Below are 25,098 nucleotides of genomic sequence, written 5' to 3' on the forward strand. Positions count from 1 at the left end.
GAAATGTTGAAATTTTTTTTACTAATCACTTCTTTTACAATGTCTATAACAAATAAACCGTGTTACTAAAAAGAAAACTAAAGTCTTTTCATTATTTGTATGTGGGGGGCGTACTTACTCATTACATATCCATCCTAAGTGTTCTGTTTGTGCCTTGTTATTTCTTTTATGTCACTGCAAGACTAACAGACAAGGTCTATGTCAAGAAAAACAATTAGACTTTTTACAATCTCTAATTGCCAGGGACTTGAATGAGTTTGGGAGCAGATTTTCTTTTTACTTTATGGCAAAAAAGAGGTTCTTTGTTACAAAATCTAATAATTTAGTTTTTTTCTAAGACTCAAATAAAGTGCAGCACAACCACAACAAATCTATAACAACTAAAGTATGTGAAACTGAAATCCAAAATGCTCTAATACATCAATAAAACAATATAAAACATACATATAAGGTTTAAACAAGCTATAAAGTGCAAATAGTCCATATACATATATATTACAAATATTTATAGAAACCAAAAAAGTGTGCTTTGTGCTTGGGTTCTCAAAAAATGGTCTTGCGTTAAGAATGTGGTCCAAACGATGTCTTACACAAGAGTGTACCACCACCTTAAACTATGGCCCCTTGCCCTCATACTTAGGCGTTTGTTCCAGTAACTGGGTATTAAAGCGGTAAACCGCATAAAAAAAAGTGAGCGGGCAGTTTAAGTCATAATGTGCTAGTATGCATCGCATACTAGCACATTATGACAGACTTACCTAAAAATGAAGCCCTCCAGCGGCATGCTGTCACCTCTGAAGACGCTTCTTCACCCGGTCTTCCTTTCGGGTTTGCAGGCTTCAGCAATATGAATGGCCGAGCTGGCAATGATGTCACTCCCGTGCAGGCGCGAGGGAGTCACTGTTTACTGCACGGCTCTGAAGGAGCTTCAGAGTGCATGTGCCGGTGAGGTCATTGGCCGCATCTAAAGTAAATATCTCCTAAACAGTGCACATTTAGGAGATATTTACTGTACCTTTAGTAAGCCTTATTATAGGCTTACTATAGGTGAAACTCACACAAGGGCATTTACTCCCACTTTAGTCCACAGATATCTTCAGACCCACTGGTATAATGTGTAGTATCGCTTATGGCTACACTCCAATCACGATAAATACATGAAAAAAATGGGGAGACTATCATGGTGCAGGTAACACAGTTTATTAAAAAGGATAAAATATAGTGCACTTCTAATATCTAGTGCACCAGTTAGGTCACATGTAGCAACATTAGTGGTGATCATCCTTGGATGAATTCTAGAGCTGGCCAAAAGACACACAAACGAGCACAATGACGTCACGTGGCCCCTCCCTTTGACGCGTTTTGTCACGTGACAATGCCTTATTCATAGGAAAAACATTGTTGTTCTATTGATGCACTGGAGTATAAATTGTATTGATAAATCCATTTTAATAATTCGCTGATTAAATATTACTAAAACTGGAGAGTCCAAAATCTGGTGCAGCTGTGCATGGTAGCCAAGCAGCTTCTAACTTCAGCTTGTTCAATTAAGCTTTGACAAAATAAAACCTGGAAGCTGATTGGTTTCTATACAGAACTGCAGCAGATTTTGCATTCTCTAGTTTTAGTAAATCAGCCCCACGATCTTAGGACTAAAGCTACCCGATGACAATAGAGAATGGCCAGTATATTTTTCCAAACACTCCATAAACTGCCAATCTCACTGTCAATTTAGTGATGAGAAGGTGAGGGCCCTAGAAAACTTTACCAGTGCCAATTATCTTGGGAAGAAAAGTTGCAATCGGAAAAAAGGTTTTCTACCCTGTGCCTTTTAACAACCCTTAGCTGGTGGGTTGTTTGCTGACAATGTAGACATTACCACTCAGTTCAGTTGAAAATGGTTAGATGTGCAACTGTCATCTCATGTGCTACTTTACAAGGTTAATATACACAACATGACAATAAGATCATAGTAGTGATAAATACAGCAATAAACAACATTTCAGGTCAAAAATCATTGCTAAATGCTTACAGGGGAAAAATGACCATGTCACACAGCCAAATATTTATGTATGCAAGAATGAATTAGATTCAATGACAGTGAACTGCTGCCAATAAAAGTCTTAGGTCATATCCATAATTACACTGGAAAATTTACTTTTTATTATGTCACATTCAGAATGAAGCAAAAACCCATGTAAACTACAACATTAAAAAAAGCTGGGTCTTAAATACTAATAGCTCTGTAGGGTAATTTGATATAAAGCTTCCAGACTAAGTCAGCTTACATGACAATATTTTTCTCTGTTCTAAAATAATATAAGACCGTTATATACACTCGCTCCTAGCTATAGCGTTCACAGTAATCTGACACAAATGATGGGATAAAATATATATATTTATTATTCTCATGATTATTTGGTAAATGCGTTTGCTGCCCAAGTAAATCATCAGGCAGCCAGAAATAGACATCTTTTCTTTTCATGTACTGTACCACTTTTATTCTTGGGTCCATAGTGGTGGTTATAGGAGCCACAAAGGACTAGCTATAGTCTTGATTGCTACATAGGTTATGGTCAGCGTTAGTTTTAATGAGCTACAATTTTTTTTCTTGCTAGTCTTCACACCATCTTTACTCATACTTTACTATGACTTTAAAAAAATGATAACATTGGATTAAAAAAATGGGTTTGCAGAAGAATCATAAATTCATAAATAGTAACTGATTGTTGAATCATACAGAACCAAGAATGCTTATCAAGTTAACACCTTCAAAAACATTTCAGCTGTTTTAATTATACAACAAGGATTTTATTAAGTTTCAGGATGTTCCCACAAGAATCACTGTAAGTATTTTATACTATACAATATTCATACTTGATAGGAAGATTTATTTTCCCTGGAAAATCACATATAGTAGGTGAATAAATCCTGTAATAACCAAAGAATGCCCTACAGTCCTAACAGTATTGGTGTTTCAATAGTCTGCTATACATTTGTTTGAAGGTGTGATAAAGTAATAATGAGCTATGAATATTAGAGGCATGCTGAACTCTGATTTATAGCTATGACAGTGTGCTGTGACATTAAAAAATGACTGTAAGAGCTGCTAAATATAGAGTTTTCTGAGTTTCATTACAATATAATGGGACATATGAGGACAGGCATGCAGGAACTGCCATCTCGGCAGGTACATGATCTGGGGCAGTAAAATGATCAAAGCTTACAGGCTTACATGTTAAACCTGAATTTCATGTTAAACCTTGAGTTTTAAACTACAGTCAAACATCTAAATACACAGTTTAAATACATATGTATTAAACTGTTTAACCTGCGAATGGACTGGCCTCTGCCAGACAATACAGCCAGGAAGGTGATACTGCTTCCTTTGCCAGAGCTCAGAAATCTAGTGCTGTCACAACCCCATCTGCAGAATGCTGACAGTCCATTGAAGGAGTAGCAGCACCCCAATCAGTTCTGCTCACTCTGCTATCTCCTCCTGCCAGAATGTTCCTTGTCAACACATATGCATGCAGCAATGCCTAATTGGCTTTTTTGTTGCTTTTCCCCTTCTTCATCTGGGCAAGGAATGACAGAGGTTGACATCAAGAAAGATTCAGTTACTTGAGCTATTTGGATGTAAAATGTATTTTTTTTAACAGTTCTTTGTTATATCTGTCTGGAGCTCAGCTTAAAATAACTCTGTTATAAACAGTTTCTTTGGTTGAAACTGACATTGCAAGCAAAAAAAAAAAAAGGATTCATTTTGTGCAGGTTAAATGATGAAGGAATGCAAATAAAACTAATATTTTTGGTTCTACTATTCAAGTCTGGTGGCTTCTTTCCTCTGCAATAGTTGGCTGTCATAGTTATACTGCATGGGTGCTCAACCTGTGACCCTCCAGCTGTTGCGGAACTACAAGTCCCACAAGGCATCGCAAGCCACGGACAGTTACAAGCATGACTCTCAAAGGCAGTGGCATGATGGGACTTGTAGTTCTGCAACAGCTGGAGGGCCACAGGTTAAGGACCCATGTTATACAGTATGCTGTTTATGTCTACTCACTGGGGAATCATCTAGCATCGAAACAGCCTGAAATAGCGTGAACAAGTAAATTAAAAAAAGAAATAACAAATGCCTCAAAATCTAATTCCAAAAAATCCAGACTGTGCTACCAAAAGAGGGTAGCTGCAAATGTGGAAAGTGCTGCTTTATTTAATTGCCAATTGCGAATACAGGTTAGTATGGCTAATTTCTCAGTTTGGCATATTATGTATGTTATATTTATTTGGAGCTGATAATATGGTGGATTGGTGACTGTCTTGTGTAACAAAAAACTATTACATAAACACTGCAAAAACCCTTTAATGACACAAATCAGTGGAGAAAATGCTCAACACAATGTGACTGATTTACTAAAGGGGTGGTAAATGTTCACTTACCTTACTTTATTAATGAATTTTCACCTTGCTGAGTGTGGCGAAAGACATTCCGATTAATGGAAAAAACTATACCAGGGTACACAACATACAGGCAACTCTTTATACTGGCCTAGGCCGACAAGGCCCAGGCCTAGGGCATCACTTTGCAGGGGGGGCAGCAAGGAAAGAGTCCCGCCAGCTTGTGCTACACTGTTAGTGTAGCACCAGTCTTATGGGGGGGACTGCGCTGAGAGGCAAATTAGTCTAGCGCCCCCCATATAGCGGCCGCACTGCTTCCGGTATGCGGGCGGCCGGCATTCCGCAACTGTGGGGGGGCGCCTCTTCTAATTTTGACTGTCCTATCATCCTGGACCACAAACCTTCCTCACTCACTTCCTCATTTTGGATAGAGTAAGGGAGGGTTAAAGCCCCTGTCAGTTTATTTTTTACCATCTCTGTCCCATTGCAGAGATTTCCCTTCACTTCCTGCCACATAGCCAAACAGGAAGTGAGAGGAAATGTATGCAAATTAAGGGAATCCATTGCTCCCCAGGCCCTCAGAACCAGTGTCCCCACTCGAAAATTTCAGGGCGGGTCTTAAACAGCAAGGGGTGTGGCCTTGACAGGAAGGGATAGGTCATATTTAAATTAGGGGGTGCACAAGTTTAGTCAGGCCTAGGGCAGCACAAACCCTAAATACACTACTGCATACTGGAAAGACAAAGTAGGAAAGAGGAGAGACTCAGTTGCCATTTATAGCATTAATTCAGAAACTTTAATTAATTAATTAAAATTAATTACTTGAAACCCTCTGGGTCTCCCTACAAACCAGAGAGGGATCTACCCTAAGCCTGGTTCATGCTATGAGTTTTTTCTGTTCAACCCAGTGGTGGCTGGATCTCCCACATTGTAGGCATAGCTGCATGGGAAAAAATATGTCTATAGGCCAGCCAACTTTCAACAATGGGTCATTGGCAGGGCACCACATCAGCTCATACTTGTGAGATCAAGTTGTGTGCACCAAAGCCCCACATATGTATCCCCCATTGTCATAGCTGCCATTAACTGTACAAATCCCCCTTTACTTTTAAAAGAGACAGGCAGGCCCTTGCCCTGGTGAAACAAACATGGGCAGGGACTGTAATGCAAACTAAAATTCAGCCAGATCAGCAGGAACCATCCAAATTCCATTGTGTGTTGTACCCTCTGGTGCAGCCTGGCAGGCCAGAAAATGGCGGTAGGGAACAAGCATGCACTCAACATGATTCCCCTGGCAAAGCACCCTGTCCCCATGTTGATGAGGACAAGAGCCTCTTTCCACAACCCTGGCCCAGTGGTCATGGGGGTCTCTGGGTGGAGAGCTTATTTAAATCTGGAAATCTTGCTAATGTGTAAGGGGTACATGGTACCCCTACTAATTCACAAAAAACGCATCAATAAGAACACAAACACAGTTTTTAACCATCATCAATTACATCATCCAGTGATATATTACTACATCAATCACGCATGCACAACACCCACCAACCCTCCAAAAGAAAAAAATAAACACTGCCCTTCAACACACATCTGAACTTGATGACAGCTCCAGCGGATAAGAAGTGATATATACAAATGGACAGGGTCTCATATTTGGTCAATGATGTCACAGTATCCCTAGGATAAGGGTCTGGTATGGATGAATAGATGCACCCCTTCACAGGCAACTGCAGGCATGTTATTTATTAGAGTTTTGCAATTTTAAAGTTTTAAGCATTAATAAAATCCCTGCTCCCTCCCAAACACATTATTTTTTTAAATTGCCCCGGTATACAGTATGTCTTATATTTTGTTTGACAATCCCTTGCCTATTAACCCAGAAAATTGGTAAAACATTTTTTTTTGACAGTTGACTTAAATAGAATTTATATTTAAGCACCTGAACTTTAGTAATGTTTGCCAAACATGCCCTGAACCAACCCAAGGTAGGTTTGGCTTATCCCTAGTGACAACGCTCTGCCCCTATTCCACACAATATCCTGCTTGCAAATTACCCTATCACATGCGTTCTAAAAGGGAAAAGCAAGCTTCTATGCCAGTTCACTTTTCCAAGAAATATTAAAAATATTTGAAAATATTTTGAAAATGAAAAAAAATGTAGTCAACAACAATTAGCAAAAATGTACAAATGCAGCCAGTTATCAGCTAAATGTATGTGGACTTAGGGACAGTCTTTGCAAAAAATAATCTGAAGCCAACAAAAAAATATATTCTTTAAAAATACACAATCAGCCCGTTATACTGTAACTGTAGACAGTGCATGTGGCGAGGCTATAAAAAAGCTGTGGGACACACAGCTGCACCCAACAGCAGTAGGTAAAAATCTTCCCTTCCCCATCCCAAGGTTCCCAGTATAGCATTTTACTACCTAAAGGAAATTCAATGAAGGGTTTACATCTACTTTAGGGAGCAGTGTCTATGCTAATCTATTCATATGTACTTTATCAGTAACACTTCCTAAGCTTTCCTTGTCACAGCAAAATACATTGTCAATATGGCTGTTGGGAACCCTGCCTTTTTATAGTAAGGGGCTGGCACAGAACAAATACACCTTATCCAGGAACTGTATTATTGGTGGTTCATTATGGTGGTGAAAGGCCGCATTATTTTGAAATGTCTGAGAAACTGTAATGCCGTGTACACACGAGCGGACTTTTCAGCATCAAAGGTCTGACAGTCTTTCCGACGGACTTTCGACTGAGTAACGACGGACTTTCGAACGACCGGACTTACACACACATGAACGGACTAAAGTCCGTTCGTTTGAACCTGATGACGTACGATCGGACTAGAATAAGGAAGTACATAGCCAGTAGTCAATAGCTGCCCTTGTGTCCTTTTTTGTCCGTCAGACTAGCATACAGACGAACTAGTCCGTCAGAAAGGTTTGAAACATGTTCCAAATCTAAAGATCAGAAACATCAGAAAAGGTCCGCTGAAGGTCCAATGAAGCCGACACACGGTCGGATTGTCCGACGGATTCGTTCTGTCGGACCAGTCCGGTCGAAAAGTCCGGTCGTGTGTACACGGCATTACAGGCTGTGCTCATTGTGAACCGAACCTCCACCGGAACATAAAGCTCTTTCCTATTCAGTAGATATGCAGTTGTCTAAAGAATAAATATCACACTGTGGTTGTAAATAGGGTTTTTTTGGAACAGAGAGCAGCCACGGTCCTATTCTATTTAATCTGTTTACTAAAAACAAAAATCCAGGCACACAGACCAGAGGCCAAGTGAAAAGTCAAAATTAATTAATAAAATGTAGCTGTGGCGCTGCTGTCCAAAACTCATAGACAAATGATGACAGAAGATATAATCAAAGGGGTGAACAGTGCTGATCAGCAGACATAAATAAGACCCTCAAACGTAAAGTAAAAACTTTTTATTATTGTTAAAAAAATAATAAAATGTTCACCAAGGCATACGGAAGTCAATTCATGGTTATGTAGAGACTTGGATTAAAAAACTGACAGTACCTGGAGGCTGGAGCCGCATGGATGACACAGGGGCTTAGGGAAACCTAGCACAAAGCTGTTGGACAAAGAACACAGGAGAACCGCTGGTGGGGGGCCTGTCCAGGACCGTAAGGCCAGGGGTCTGATGAAGGGGTAACCAAACTGCAGGCACAGGAACTGTTGTTGCCAGTATACAGCAGCCGCTCGCACTGTGTACGAAGCCTGGAAGTGATGTCACAGCCTGGCGGAAGTCAGCCAAGGGAATCCGAAGAGTATGGGCAAACCCTGCTGCTGGGGCCAATTGCCGATGCCAAGGGAGCAAAGAGAGTCACACATTGCCGACTGGAGACACTACATGTTTCAGGTACACGCCCCTTCTTCAGGTTGTCTGATTAGTTGGCTGAGTGTGAAGAATAAATAGGGAAAATGACCCAGGAGTATAAGTGTGGGAGGGGGTGGAGCTAGCAGCGTATAGTGGATAGTATGGATACCCAGTGCACAATACTTTATCAACAATTGCATATCTTAAAAAATGTACTGTTGAAAAGAAAAAATATTAATAATAATAATAAAAAAAATGGGTCCTGAACCCCTGTGTCATCCATGCGGCTCCAGCCTCCAGGTGCTATCAGTTTTTTAATCCAAGTCTCTGCATGACCATCAATTGACTGCTGTATGCCTTGGTGAACATTTTATTACTTTTTTAACAATAATAAAAAGTTTTTACTTTGCCTCTGAGGGTCCTATTTATGTCTGCTAATCAGCGCTGTTCAACACTTTGATTATATTTAATCTGTTTGAAAGTGATATCACTAAAAGTTTGATGGGCAAGGTATGTCTTTTTGCTGATAACTTAAAGGTGTACAAGTGGGTTAATGTTCCTGGAGGTTTTTGTAACATAGAATATGATTTGGCATTGCTGGAAGATAGATTAAAGCAGTGGAAACTGCAGTTAAATCTTTCTAAATGCAAAATGATGCACTTATAAAAAGAATACAATGTGTGAGGTATAGCATTGGCCAGAACTAGAGAGGAAAAGGATTTGGGGTGCTATTTTCAGATGATTTTTAAAATGAGAAAACAATGTGGCCTTGCAGTGGGGAAATTGAATAGAATTTAAAGCGGAGTTCCACCCTAAAGTGGAACTTCCACTCATCGGATTCCTCCCCCCCACCGGTGCCTCAATTGGAACCTTTCAGGGGGGAGGGGGGTGCAGATACCTGTATAATACAGGTATCTGCACCCACTTCCGGGAATAGCTAGCCGCAGCTAGCTGCAGCTAGCCGCAAATGCCCGCCCCCCCCCCCCGTTGTGTTCTGGGAAACACACAGTTCCCACAACACAACGGGGACCAGTGTAGATGCGCAGCGCAACTCGCGCATGCGCAGTAGGGAACCGGGCAGTGAAGCCGCAACGCTTCACTTCCTGATTCCCTTACCGAGGATGGCGGTGGGGGCAGCTGAGAGACGAGTGATCGATCGGCTTCAGCTGCCGACATCGCTGGACCCTGGGACAGGTAAGTGTCCATTTATTAAAAGTCAGCAGCTGCAGTATTTGTAGCTGCTGGCTTTTAATATTTTTGTTTAAGGTGGAGCTCCGCTTTAAGGATGTGTCACTAGATAGACCAGCAGGGCGAAGGAGGGCCTAGTACCTTTTTATAGATCTTTAATTGAACCTAATTTAGAATATTTTGTCCAATTCAAGAAATAGTCCATGATTAAGCCTCATGACCATGATAAAATGCATCAGGGGCATGGCCGGGGTGGAGTCAGGTTGAAGCCATCTTGTTGATTCACCTTTCAGGCTTGGTTGTTGTGGGGCTGTGTTTCTTCCTTTCCAGTGCATCCTACAGAGCTGATGGAGTCATGATTAGGTAATAAACTTGGAAGGCTACAGTGTTTTTTAGAAATAAATAAAAAAAGAGAAGGATGGTTGTAACATATAGGCTGACAGACTCCTAATGGAGTTTAAAAGGTGGCCTCTTTTGCTTCTCCAGCTAAAACGCCCTAGGTAAGGTGACATGTATCATGGGGAAAGTAAGTGGTACAAGGTCCTAAAGTTTCCATGAATCTGCTGTGCATACTGAAGCTAAAAAATCAGCTGACAGATTTAAGATCTGCAGTGCTGGTGGCAAAGTAGACAGCATCGGAGGAGGTCAGGCAGCAGATTGAGACCAGATTGAGCTGACAGTTTATAACCAGTGAAGGTTTATATCAGTGAAACAGACATAGTCACAGAAACCAAAGTAGGTTATGTACAACAAGTGGGGTCAGTAACAAGAAGGGCACAGGTCAGGTCAAAATAATACAGCTGAGGACAAATAAGTACTAACTCTTGGCAAGATTAAATAGCCCATTTGGTGCCAAAACCTATGCCACAGGCATGATGACATGTGAACACAATCTCCCATGCACAGAGACACACGCACATATCAATCTAGGCGCTCATGCCATTGGATGTGTGTTCTGCATCAAAATTATAATAATCATTATATACTTTTTTTGCCATTTGTTGTAAGCTACCCAACATAAATGATACAGCTTCTGGAACACACGTGGCCTTAAATTGAAACAGAGAACTTATTATTAGTGTTTTTATCTACATCAAGCAGAACTCCAAACACAGTGGTTCTAGTAAAAAATAAATATATATATATATATAAATGTCTAGTTATACATACGGTTTTCATTATGTCACATGCCTATTACCTAAAAAAACAGTAGGATATTTATTCAGACTAAGTATGCAAAACCTGTAGAGTAGATATTTTCTTCTCTTTCCTCAGAGAATGCTGTTTATCATTCCAATGAAATACAGAAAGTATATACAGTGAAAGTTGTACAGAAAGGTATTGATTGCCGGAAAAATTGACAGTTTCAGCAATGGTAAGAATTCTAGACAAGGGAATAGTTCAACAGAGAGCAAAAGAAAGAAAATATAAATGGACAATTTTATTGGGTGCCTAGTGAGCAGCTGCTCAATAGGGCACAGGAGAAAGGAGTAGCAGAGGGAGCACAGAATGTACATGGATTAGTTTAGTTTGCAGTGTGAATAGGCCACAAACAATGATAATGAGTCAAACAAGAAAAGCAAGATATTGAAAGTTACCACCTAGAGAAAAGGGGAAAATAAGACAAAACACACTTTAAAAAGTATCTATGTATTTATTAAATCATTGGAGATAACAGAAAAGATCAACTATTGCTTGCAGTGCGAATGTGAAGAGTCTATTTATAATCCAGGGATACTGCAGACACATGTAGAGTGTATAAAATGGGTGCAGCGCTATAAATTCAAAGTGATTCAAGGAAAATAAACAATAGTGAATATTAATAAATGAACAATATTATTAAATAAATAAATAATGAGTGTCCATCATGAATAAACGGTCCACATTAATAGTAAGACACTAATAATCACCACATGAATGTATAATGAACATCAACAGAACAAAGTAGTCCTCCGAATATTGGAAGCAAAACATGAATATTGGGCTTATAGATGGTGGATGCTGTATAGGCTTTACAGTCTGGTAGCAACCATGCCAATCAGAAGAGAGTCCGAAGATGGAAATGAGATTATATGAAAACTCTTGGTGACCTTCTCCGGAATGTGATATAACAGATAAAGATGTGCAGATACCACCAACCATATAAAATGGAGGCTTACCGGAAAGCTAGGACCCAAAACAGCATACGCTGTGTGAGTCAGGAAAGCTTAAAAGTTGCCCCCTGGCAGATGATAGGGAGATCCCACCGGTACACTGGAGTCCTAGGGATGCCTCACCGGGGTGTCTTTTCTGAGTAGAAGTTAGAGATGTCCTCCTGTCAGTGTGTATTATACCCCTCTTACCAAGCTACGTCCATGTGCAGACACATGGTCAGTCAGTCAAGTTTCAGAGAGACTGACTTGGAGCAAAGACTTTCAAGGTATTGTAGTCTACAGCAACCAATCAGTTTCTATGTTTAACTCTTAAATAAGCATTTTAGAGAATAACAGCAAGCACCAAACTAATTGCCGCTAATGACTATCCTTATTTGCTCCAGTTTTTTTTTTTTTTTAACCTCTTCAATACAGGGCACTTTCACACCTTCCTGCCCAGGCCAATTTTCAGCCTTCAGCACTGTCACTTTTTAAATGACAATTGCGCGGTCATCCATCACTGTACCCAAACTAAATTTTAATCATTTTGTTCCCACAAATAGAGCTTTCTTTTGGTGGTATTTGTTCACCTCTGTGGTTTTTATTTTTTGCTGAACATATAAAAAAAGACTGAACATTTTGAAAAAAAAAAGTTTTTCTTTGTTTTTGTTATACAATTTTGTAAGTAAGTAAATGTTCTCTTTCATTGATGGGCACTGATAAGCTGCACTGATGGGCACTGATAAGACGGCACTGATAAGGTGGCATCAATGAGATGGCACCGATGAGGTGGTACTGATGGGCACTGACGATGGGTACTGATAGGCGGCACTGATGGGCACTGATAGGCAGCACTGATAGGTGGCACTGATATGTGGCACTGATGAACATTGATAGGTGTCACTGATGGGCACTCATAGGGGGCACTAGTGGGCACTGATGGGCACTGATAGGTGACACTGATGGGCACTGAAAGGCTGCTCTGATGGGTACTTATGGGTGGCACTGATAGACTGCACTGCTGGACACTGATAGGCGGCACTGATGGGCACTGAAAGGCAGCACTGATGGACATTGATGGGCACTGATGGCTGGCACTGGATTTCACTGACAGGCATCACTGGCACTGGCAGGCATTTTTCAATGGCACTGATTGGTAGCTGCCTGGGCACTGATTGTCAGCTTCCTGGGCACTGATTGGCATTTCCCTGGTGGTCTAGGGTGGCATACCTGGTGGTCCAGGGTGGTGGCCATCCCTGGTGGTCCTGGTGGCATCCTGATGGTCCTGGGTGGGCATTCGAGGGGGGGCTGCGCTGATGAACAATCAGCAAAACCCCCCTGTCAGGAGAGTAGCGGAGTAGCCAATCAGTTCTCCTCTACTCACGTCTGTCAGACGCGAGTGAGGAAAAGCCGATCAACGGCTCTTCCTGTTTACATCGTGATCAGCCATGATTGGACCCAAAGGGCCTGGTATGGATTTTAGGGGGACCCCTACGCAATTTTTTTTATTTTGGTTCGGGGTTCCCCTTAATATTCATACCAGACCCAAAGGGCCTGGTAATGGACTGAGGGGGAACCCATGCTCTTTTTTTTTCAATGAGTTTTGTCTATATTGCCAAGACCCGACAATTCATTACAGCCGCGATCAGTTTTTGCCTGTTTGCATGTTCTGCTGCGAACCAAACAGGAGGGTGATCCCTAGGCAAAATGCCTTGTCCCCCGTGGGCCTGGTTCACACCACTCTGTTGCATTGATGTGTAAGCAGTGTGCACTCAAAAAAGTACTACATACAGTACTTTTTTCAGCGAGGTGCCGTGCAAGGCAATCTGCCACCATTGTGAAAGAGATGATGACCGCACTCCAGATTGTAGATGTAGATGAAAAACTTTATTTCATAAAATCCAATATCAAGACATCACTATACAGACAGACAGCAGCAAGGGTTGATGTGTTTCACTAAAATCTTCGCTTAGTTATAACCAAAATGTGTGCAGACTAAACTGTTAGACAGGTCAATTTGGTTGTCTGCAGGCTGGTCTGTAAGTGAGCTTGGAGTTTTCCTTGGATTTATCCTTGGCTTTTTTTCTAAAAAATGTTGCCTTCCAAAGCTGCTTGCTGCAATGGCCAGTTAAAGGTGGGGGCAGTGGCTTCCTTTTTTGTATGACTAAGCAAAGTTTTTCATGAAACGCGTCAACCCTTGCTGCTGTCTGTCTGTATCGTGATATCTTAATATTGGATTTTATGAAATAAAGTTTTTAACCACTTATGGACCGCCCACCATCGTTATACGTTGGTACTTTGAAGAGGAGTACTGTTGTTATGGCACCAGCTAGCTACCATAACCCCGGTATCCTCTTTTTCAGTGGGCGGTCCGCTTTCAGATAAAAGTGGTCTCTGCGGCAGATTCGCCGCAAGATCACTTTCATTGGCACCGGCAGCAGTGGAGGTGATCGCATCCTTCTCTCTGTTAGGTATGGAGATGAGTGAGGGGAAGATGGCCCCCACCCGTCACCATACCATTCCAAGGCAGAAACAACGTCAAAACGTCACTTCCGCCCATAGCTCTTAAAGCAACTTTTTTTTTCAAATGACATTACATTTTTAATTTTTTTTTCCATTTTAGTGTAAATATGAGATCTGGGGTCTTTTTGACCCCAGATCTCATATTTAAGAGGTCCTGTCATGCTTTTTTCTATAACAAGGGATGTTTATATTCCTTGTAATTGAAATAAAAGAAATAAAAGTGAAAAAAAAATAAAAGGTCAAATAAATAACAAAAAAATTAAAAAAAATTAAAACGCACCCCGTCCCGCCAAGCTCGCGTGCAGAAGCGAACGCACAAGTGAGCAGTGCCTGCATGAAACCGGTGTTCAAACCACACATGTGAGGTATTGATCTTTACAGCGAGAGTAATAATTATAGCCCTCCTCTGTAACTCAAAACATGCAACCTGTAGAATTGTTTAAACATCGCCTATGGAGATTTTGAAGGGTAAAAGTTTGTCGCCATTCCATGAGCAGGCACAATTTTGAAGCGTGACATGTTGGGTATCAATTTACTTGGCGTAACATTATCTTTCACAATATAAAAAAAATTGGGCTAACTATTTGTAGTGTATTTTTTCCAAAAAAAGTGCGCTTGTAAGACCGCTGCGCAAATAGGATGTAACAGAAAGTATTGCAACGACCGCCATTTTATTCTCTAGGTTGTTAGAAAAAAATATATATAATGTTTGGGGGTTCTAAGTAATTTTCTAGCAAAAAAAATGTTTTTAACTTGTTAACATCAAATATCAAAACGAGGCTCAGGGCTGAAGTGGTTATTCTGCTACAATCTAGAGTGCGGTCATCATCTCTTTCACATTGGATACTATGCTCAGACTGTGGACTGGACCAGCACCCAGTCATTAGGGGGAGGATTTTTTCACCTGGAGAGGTGTTGCCTCTCCCTTCCACTAATCTGCTGCCATGCACTGCAGCCAATTGTACTTAATGAAATGTTTGTGTGACATATCAATAACGATTCTTTAAAAAAAGAAAATTGCAAAATTGTGAAAAATTAGCTCTAAAGTAGTAATAATCCCTTATGCCACGTACACACGATCGGACTTCTCATCGGAAAAAGATATGATGGCTTTTCCGATGGAATTCCGCTCAAGTTTGCCTTGCATACACAAGGTCACACAAAAGTTCGCTGAACTTACGACCATGAAGAACGCGGTGACGTACAACACTACAACGAGCCAAGAAAATGTTCAATGCTTCCGAGCATACGTCGAATTGTTTACGAGCATGCATAGGAATTTTGCGCGTTGAAATTGCCACAGACGATCGCATTTTCAGATAGGAACTTTTTCCGACCGAAAAATTGAGAACATGCTCTCAATCTTTTGCTGGCTGGAATTTGGCCAGCAAAAGTCCGATGGAGCATACACTCGGTCGCATTTTCCGATGAAAAACTCTCATTGGTCTTTGTGGGCCGAAATTCTGATCGTGTGTATGCGGCATTAGCGTTTTTTAGCCTAGTACATTGAGTACAATAAAATAAACATTCCCAAGTAAACATTTGGTAAAATTTTCACCCCAGTTCTTGCAGTTTACTACTTTTATTGATGCAGACTCTGGCTCTCATGGCTGCTTCCCTGAACTTCCAGTCTTCATAGGAAAGAGTTAGCAGTGGACAGTGCAGCCTAAAGCCAATCTGTTAGCTTAGAGAAGGGAAGGGGGAGGAGGGAGGAGCAGGGCAGTGTCTTGCTATCCCAGGCTACAGCGTTGTACGCTACCAGGGGCGTAACTAGAAATAGCAGGGCCCCATGGCAAAATATTGTATGGGGCCCCCCTGCAAACAGCCCCCCCACAGCTGCTCTAGTGTCAATGCAGCGTTACCTGTGCCCAATGCAGCGTGACCTGTGCCCAATGCAGCGTGACCTGTGCCCCATACAGCGTGACCTGTGCCCCATACAGCGTGACTTGTGCCCCATACAGCGTGACCTGTGCCCAATGCAGCGTGACCTGTGCCCAATGCAGCATGACCTGTGCCCCATACAGCATGACCTGTGCCCCATACAGCATGACCTGTGCCCAATGAAGCATGACCTGTGCCCAATGCAATGTAAACTGTGCCCAATGCAGCGTGACCTGTACCCCATACAGCGTGACCTGTGCCCCATACAGCGTGACCTGTGCCCAATGCAGCGTGACCTGTGCCCAATGCAGCGTGACCTGTGCCCCATACAATGTGACCTGTGCCCCATACAGCATGACCTGTGCCCCATGAAGCATGACCTGTGCCCCATGCCCAATGCAGCGTGACCTGTGCTCCATACAGCATGACCTGTGCCCCATACAGCATGACCTCTGCCCAATACAGCGTTGCCTGTGCCCAGGACAGCCTGGTCTGCCTGTGCCCCATACAGCCTCACCTGTGCAGAGGAAGAAGCAAGCCACCCAGATCAGCAGAGAGCGGGATTGCCCACTGTAATAGCTTTCATTTGAATTTCCCGTCTTCCCGGGGCTTATCTTCACATAGCCCCACCTCTTGGCATGACGCCTTTGATCATGTCACACGTCCCGCATTGGATTGGCATTCTGTCTATCAAAGGCGCCGGGCCAAGAGGTGGAGCTATGTGACGTGAGCTCCGGGAACACTGGAAGTTCTAATGAAAGCTATTACATCGGGCAATTCAGCTCTCTGCTGATCCGGGTGGCTTGCCTCTTCCTCTGCACAGGTGAGGCTGTATGGAGCACAGGCAGACCAGGCTGTATTGGGCACAGGCAATGCTGTATTGGGCACAGGCAACGCTGTATTGGGCACAGGTCACGCTGCATTGGGCACAGGTCACAGCTTGCCTCTTCCTCTCCTCTCTCTTCCCCTGGCTGGGAGACTGTGCCAGCGGTGCTCTCATCCTCACTGGGCCCCACTTGGCTGCGGGCCCCATAGCGCCCGCATGGGTCACTATGGTGGTAGTTACGCCCCTGTATGCTACTATTGATGCACGCAGTGTAGAGGGGAACAACCTAGTCCCTACATACAAGGCAGGTCCATGGGATGCTACAGGAGAAAGGAGGCACCCTGAAACAGGAAACCCGGGCAGCAGATATAGCACCAGTTTAAATAGGGACACAGGGATTAACAGATAAAGTTGCATGCGCAGTAAGTGAATAAATCAACTGCTTACAAAACTAAAGGTTTAGTATCAACTATAATGACTGTTAACAGGGTTACTGAAATAATCCTTGCTGTCTTTTTAGATGTTAAACATAATGGTAAGAAAAGTGAATTCTAACATTTAGTAATAAACTGCTGCACTATGGGCTTCTTCCTAAAAAAAGGGTAAAGGCTAATGTCCTTGTTTTGCTAGGGAATGGATTTCTACACAACAGAGGGCAACTAATAAAATGCTCACTACTGAGTCTCTAAAAACAAATTTCTAGTTCAATGACTAAACAAAATATTGATTTAGTGACTAAGGCAGTGGAACAGTGAACACTTGTTGCATTTAAATCAGAAAAACAAGAACAATTTAGTAAAAAGCAGTGCTTTATCTACAACTGAACAACCACCCACACTAAGCTGTATTCATAATAATAAAGCAGAAAAGCATGGAAAGTAGCAACTTTTCTGTAAAAAAACAATTTATTAACACAATGTTATATAACACAATCAGGAAAAAAATCTGAGCAATATAACACAAGAAGTTTAACAAAAAATGTATTTGGAGTCCTTAAAGTAGCTGTAAACCTCATACATGAAATATGAACAAAGCTTATCACTCTAAAGATTTCTCTCTGCTATCAGCATGAGTCACTTCTGACAAGAATTCCAGAAACCAAGAAAAAAAAGGTGATGGGGAGGGATCTCCAATCACAGCTGATTGTACAGATGCTGTTTATCTGCAATTCCTTTCCTCAGCGCTGTCACTGTGTGAGGAAAGGAAAGCCAATAACCAGCTATCCTGTGAAAGCAAACATTGACACTGATAATCAATGCCCTGATTATCGGTGCAGCCCCATCAGTGTCAATTAGTGTTCATCAGTGCCCATCAGTGCCACCTTATCAGTGCAGCCTCACCAGTGCCTTCTTATCAGTGCCCATCAGTGTCCATCAGTGCAGCTTATCAGTGCCATCCGTGCTGCCTCTCCAGTGCCCATCAGGGCAGCCTCATCAGTGCCCATTAGTGCAGCATCATCAGCACACATCAGAGAGGAAGAAAAATTACTTATTTGCAAAATGTTATAACAGAAACAAAGAAAAAGTTTTTTTTTTTACATTTTTGATTTTTTTTCTGTTTGTTTAGCAAAAAATAAAAAAAAAACAATGGTGATTAAATTCCACCAAAATAAAGCTCTATCTGTCTAAAAAAAATTATAAACATTTAATATGGGTACAGTGTTGCATGACTGCGCAATTGTCATTCAAAGTGCGATAGTACTGAAAATTGGCCTGATCTTGAAGGGGGTGAAAGTGCCCAGTAGGCAAGTGGTTAAAGTGTATTTCTATGCAAACCTTTTCTTTTTGTTTATAAATAAGGAAGGGTCAGACCCTCTGTCAAGTTTTTATTGCTTTCTAAGTTCCCATTGAGAAGGTTTACCCTTTTATTAGTTGATTTGACCATTGTGATCAAAAAAGAAAGAGGGAAAATCAAATGTTAGAGCTGTCCAGAACAAGAGGAAATGGGACATTTTCCAACTGAGACTTCTGTTCTGGGGACAGCTATCTAGGAGGTGAATTACCTGCACTTTGAGAGTTTCCCTATAACTTCCTATTACACCCCCTGGACAGGAAGTTTATTTCTAATGGTTTACAAAAAAAGAGACACTTTATGATAATATTTCACATTATCACCAGATGGCAGGGGAGATCCTGTCTTACTGGCTGAAATTTAAATGACTAGATATACAGCTGTTGTAGCACTGTAAGTGCACAATGGGACTTATGGTTCAATCGAGATGGATATCATATGTCTTTAGACATATTTAACCAACTTCCTGATCTTTAAGGCAAGCCTGGGAAATGTTTTTGTTCTATTGCCAACAGGGGTGGCCATGCCCATGGCATTCTTAGTGGGGGTCTCATTGTAAACAAATGCATTACTTATGTGTCACAATAATTATAGATGTCACCATGGGGTTCATTTAATAAAACTAGAGAGTGTAAAATCTGGTGCAGCTGTGTATGGTAACTTCTAACTTCAGCTTGTTCAAAAAAATTTTGACAAAATAAAAAAAAAACTGGAAGATGATTGGTTCCTATGCAGAGCTGCACCAGATTTTTCACACTCCGGTTTTAGTAAAACAACTCCTGTGTGCTCCCTATAAATCAATGGATATCATAGTGCACTCAATACTTGCATTCTAAACTGTTACTGTAGGAACAGATCTTGAAAAAGCTGTTTGTACAGTAGGATCTGTAGATATCTTTGTTAAAGAGATAGTGGTAAACCAACGTTTGAAGGTGATCAACAGAAACCTCCTAAACAGTTCTCAATCATTTCTCTGCATTATCTGCTGTATAAGTCCTATGCAGCCTGTTCAAGATCTGTATCTACAATAAAAGAAAAGTTTCATCAAAATCACTTGACTCATCAATGGTGACTTTCAAATGCAGTGTCTGAATTGATTACAATGCTTGCATATGACACATAAAGTGTGGTCAGGCTTCTGCTCAATATATAACTAGTCTACTCTTGTTATTTTATAAAGAGAAGAGACAAACATCTTTGAGGCATAAATCATAGTAATTTTGGTAAAAAAATGATGCTTCTTTGATAAAAAATAACAGCAATTATTTCTAAATCTAAAGATGAATACCTTAAAGTAGATGTAAACCTACTCTCATCCTTTCTAAACTACTGCCATAGGGGTTATCTATAAGGATATACTGTACATGCCTCCTGCATGTATCCTTACCTGTCAAATGTCTCCTCTCTGTCTATTATGAGACCCAAAAAACTGCAGATTCTGTGGGTGGGTCTGTTGTCCGGAGCTCGGTGGGTGGAGTCGTGATGTCAGTAGACTCCCCGCCCACCTCTACACTCCCCTTGTCAACTTGCATTTTCTCCTGTGTATTTCTTACACTGAACTTCTGCTATGATCTCTAATATCCAGTCAAAAACCCAGAAAAGTCACCACATGACTTCAGCATGCCCAATCATGCTGAGGTGTAGAGCAGCCAATCCTGGGAGAGCTGGAGAAGAAAGGAGGAGGGGATGAGAATTACACATAATGCCTCTCTAAGGCTCTTGCATGAGATATGTAAATCACCTGTCACTCACAGTAAGGGGGAAGAACTGACTGGTATTTCTCTGTCTGTCCGTTTTTATCTCACTGAAAAAATATAAGAGGATTGCTCAGAGCTGGATTAACTGTTACATACTGTACAAGTTACAAGCCTTAATTAAAAAAAAAAAAAAAATGTCCCAAAAATGTGTCAAAAGTGTCCGATGTGTCCCCCATAATGTTGCAGTCCTGATAAAAATCGCAGATTGCCGCCATTACTAGTAAAAAATAGATAAATAAAAAAATGCCATAAATCTATCCCCTATTTTGTAGACGCTATAACTTTTGCGCAAACCAATCAATATACGCTTATTGCGATTTTTATTACCCAAAATATGTAGAAGAATACATATCAGCCTAAACTGAGAAAAAAAATAGCTTTTTTTTTTAAAAAAAATGGGGATATTTATTATAGCAAAAAGTAAAAAATATTGTGTTTTTTTCAAAATTGACGCTCTTTTTATTATTTATAGCGCAAAAAATAAAAATCACAGAGATGATCAAATATCAACAAAAGAAAGCTCTATTTGTGGAAAAAAAGACATCAGTTTTGTTTGGGTACAGCGTCGCACGACCGCACAATTGTCGGTTAAAGCGACGCAGTGCCGTATCACAAAAAAATGGCCTGGTCATTGAGCAGCCAAATCTTCCGGGGCTGAAGTGGTTAATATTGACTCTCTTGTATCTCACATTGTTATCTCCTGTACAAGTAGACAACAGCTAAATGTTTCTGTCACATAATTCTTTAAAATATGTTCATGGATTTACTTGAGAGCATTTCATTAGGGATAACATAGTAGATATAACATTTAGGTACAAACAAGAAGCAATTATTTAGTAGTATGGAGCAATAAAAGGAAAATAGAGGATAACTGTGGATTATTTGCTACGTTAAAACATTCCCAGAGAGATTACTAATGAGGCTCCAATAATTAAAGTCTTCTTTTTATGGAAAAAAAATCCTGATTGTTTCCTAGGCAGCGCTTAGGTAAATGTTAAAAAAAAATATAAGTAAAGTACAACAGCAGTGTAATAAATGTTGATAGCAGAAGTAAAAACTGTCATAATACTAAAAAGTTAAATAACATTATTCTTACGGTGGACATTAAAGCTCAACTAAAACTTTCCCTTGTAGTTGGACTGTACTAAGAGTTAGCAGCTTGTTTCTATCTAGGAAACATGAAAAGCAATTTACCTAATCCCCCCCCCCCCCCCCCCACAGCACTTCCCTGTGTTCCAACAATAGACTGTCCCTAATGTCATGTCCAGTGTAGGGTTACGATCACTGCATGAATCCTAATCATGTTAGAGGACCTTAGACTACTAAGGAGAAGAGGCTGCAGGGATCAGTCTAGTAGTATAGGGGAATCTGCAGGAACTGAGGATCTAGTAAGTAAAACTGCATTAAGAAATGAGCAGATGACTTTACTAGTGCGAACGCAGCCATAGTTTACTAATAAATACACTGGCAAACAAGCAAATGAGCAATCATAATAAATAAACAATATGTTTAGATGTAATGTAGAGACTTTTTTTGTGCATATTTTCTTTTTTATTGACTTTTCATTTATAACATAATAAGATCAGTGACATTACACATACCGATGAAGTCAGGATGTCCACCCCAATCATGCACTAGTACATCTAAATCTGACAGTTATAAATGATGTTCAAGGACAGGATGCAAATGCTTATGCAGTGTCTTCCCTGATGTCTTCACTGATTACCACGACTGTTGGATATTGGAATGCAAGTATATGCAATTGAAATGTCAGAAGCCCACTATATGTATACAGGTATAATCTAAAATGGTCTAATCTGCCAAAATTTAAAAACCTGTGTTGGCACTAAAGAGAAAACCCATAGATATTGGATGGCAGTTGGATGGGAGAGCATTCAGTGGCCTATTAGTGTATGTTATATAGAAATATATATTTAAAAATTTGCTTCAGGTGATAGAAAGCAGCCTTGCTCTGTTACTCCCAAAATGCAAAAATGCATTTTGGGTTGAGTTACCTTTTGAAATATTAATTCACAAGCCAATATTGGGCCAGTTAAGCAGTTTTAAACACAGTCTGTGTATCAAAATTGCAGAAAAAAACTTCACCTAATCGTTAACTGCTCTGTTATAGTCAGCACAGTTACAAAGTAGAAAGGATTGATTGCCTGATGACCATATCAGTCTGTTTCTGCAGTTATCAGGTTAAAAGAAAGCTGTGGAGGAACAATGGATTAGTGTTTAGCATTTCTTCTGCAGAGTTTTCATATTCTCCCTGTGCTTGCATGGGTTTACTTTGGTTGCCTTCCATACTCCAAAGACATGCTGGTAGCTTAACTGACTCTTGTCCAAATTTTGTAGGCATGTTAGATAGGGACAACAAAATCAAAGATTCATGTGAATGAAAGGTATGTAGAAGTGCTTGGTAAATTTCCTATGCTATAATATTTATATAATATATCATATAATATTTGCCTGTAATAGGGACCTCTGAGATAATCCTTATCTTTCTCAACATGGCTGAGGTCACTAGGTGAGGTTCAAGTTTGCCTTTTTGTGGGGAATGAGTAATAACAGGTACTAATGTACCTTGTACTCATTCACCTAGGTGGTAGGTGGGAGGCAGATATCTAGGGACCCCTTAGTCTAAAGGCAGTTTCCAGATTCCCTATTGAAGACTGGATGTGGGGAAGAGGTCCTTAGCCTCCAACATTCAGACAAAGTGACTTTCATGGGATCAGTGGCGTCTCCAGCTTTCATTTAGGGGGGGCACATGGGGGGGACAGGGACAAAAGTAGGAGGGCCAACTATAAAACGCAATTATATATATATATATATATATATAAATATATATATATATATATATATATATATATATATATATATATATATATATATATATATATATATATATATCACTTTATATTGGGTAGAACATGCATACAAATATACAATATTAAGATCTGTACTCCTGCAACAATGCCCCAATACATACAATAAAAAACAAAGGAGCACTGTGCACTATCCCAAATCCCTCTGCCTATTTAAATAAATGGATGTTTTTTTTTAGTATTGCTCCAGTGGCCATTAAAGTGTAAGCTCACCTGACCCTCCCGTCCTGTCCGTCATCCTCTGTGGCCTTGTGTCCACCATGCAGCCTTGTGCCCACCAATGCAGCCTTGTGCCCAGTGCCCAACAATGCAGCCTTGTGCCCAGTGCCCACCAATGCAGCCTTGTGCCCAGTGCCAACCAATGCAGCCTTGTGCCCACCAATGCAGCTTTGTTTCCACCATGCAGCCTTTTGCCCACCAATGCAGCCTTGTGCCAAGTGCCCACCATGCAGCCTTGTGCCCACCAATGCAGCCTTGTGCCCAGTGCCCAACAATGCAGCCTTGTGCCCACCATGCAGCCCTGTGCCCACCAATGCAGCCCTGTGTCCACCAATGCAGCCTTGTGCCCACCAATGCAGCCTTGTGCGCACCATGCAGCCTTGTGCCCACCAATACAGCCTTGTGACCACCAATACAGCCTTGTGCCCACCAATGCAGCCTTGTGCCCACCAATGCAGCCTTGTGCCCAGTGCCCACCAATGCAGCCTTCTGCCCACCAATGCAGCCTTGTTTCCACCATGCAGCCTTGTGCCCAGTGCCCACCAATGCAGCCTTGTGCCCACCAATGCAGCCTTGTGCCCAGTGCCCACCAATGCAGCCTTGTGCTCACCAATGCAGCCTTCTGCCCACCAATGCAGCCTTGTTTCCACCATGCAGCCTTGTGCCCAGTGCCCACCAATGCAGCCTTGTGCCCACCAATGCAGCTTTGTGCCCAGTGCCCACCAATGCAGCCTTGTGCTCACCAATGCAGCCTTGTGCCCACCAATACAGCCTTGTGCCCACCATGCAGCCTTGTGCCCACCATGCAGCCTTGTGTCCACTATGCAGCCTACCTGTGCAGGAGAGGAGAGGAACAAGAGACCCGCACAGGTGTTCAGAGCACAGCGCGGGGAACACAGCGATAACAGCTTTCATTTCAATTGCCGTATTCCCGCCGTGCAACGTCATATACAGCCCCAGCTCCTGGCCGGGGAACTTTGATTGACAGATCACCGACAGATCAAAGTACCGGGACCAGGAGGTGGGGCTGTATCTGACAGCGAGCGACAGAGAACAAGGCAATTGAAATGAAATGAAATGTGTTACGCGCACTGCGCTCTGAACACCTGGGCGGCTCTTTCTCATAGTGTCAGCGTGGAGAGGGAGTGAAGGGGGGGTTCTCCTGCAGAAGTGACAGGACGCTCTCCTCAGGAGAGCCTATGTTATTATCATGGTCGGCAGCCCGAGCAAGATGTGGGCATTTTAATTGGGGGGGCACATGAGGGGGCACAGCATAATGTTGGGGGGGTCATGGCCCCCTCTGGCCCTACGTTAGTGATGCCGATGCATGGGATGGAGATTTGGCAGCCAAGCCCCTCCCCCTTGCAAGGTACCCTCCCAATGTTGAAAGACATGTGACCTGGTATGGTTGAACTACAGTTCCTCCACAACCTCACATACTGTTAGAAGCTGAGTCTGACAGGTCTTGAACTGTGGTCTCCCACAGACTAAAGCATGACTTATGTGCTCTAGAACTCCAGTTTTTGCTTTACCCTTTGGATATGCCATAGATCTGCATAACTGCATTGTGGACTCAAGTGGACCTCTTACTGGGTCAGTGCCCACAACTGATGCTATGGTGTCTGAGCCAATTTTGGGTCTCCTCTTAACGGGT

The 25,098-nt window shown here is 41.6% G+C and overlaps 1 protein-coding gene across 1 annotated transcript in view; it reads right to left on the minus strand.

Moving 5' to 3' along the window:
- Positions 1-25,098, minus strand: part of SLC7A11 (solute carrier family 7 member 11) — a 393,826-nt gene that overhangs the window by 351,257 nt on the left and 17,471 nt on the right. The gene's annotated exons all lie outside the window — the stretch shown is intronic.

The sequence above is a fragment of the Aquarana catesbeiana genome, linkage group LG01, assembly GCF_042186555.1.
Source record: "Aquarana catesbeiana isolate 2022-GZ linkage group LG01, ASM4218655v1, whole genome shotgun sequence".
NCBI lineage: Eukaryota > Metazoa > Chordata > Amphibia > Anura > Ranidae > Aquarana > Aquarana catesbeiana.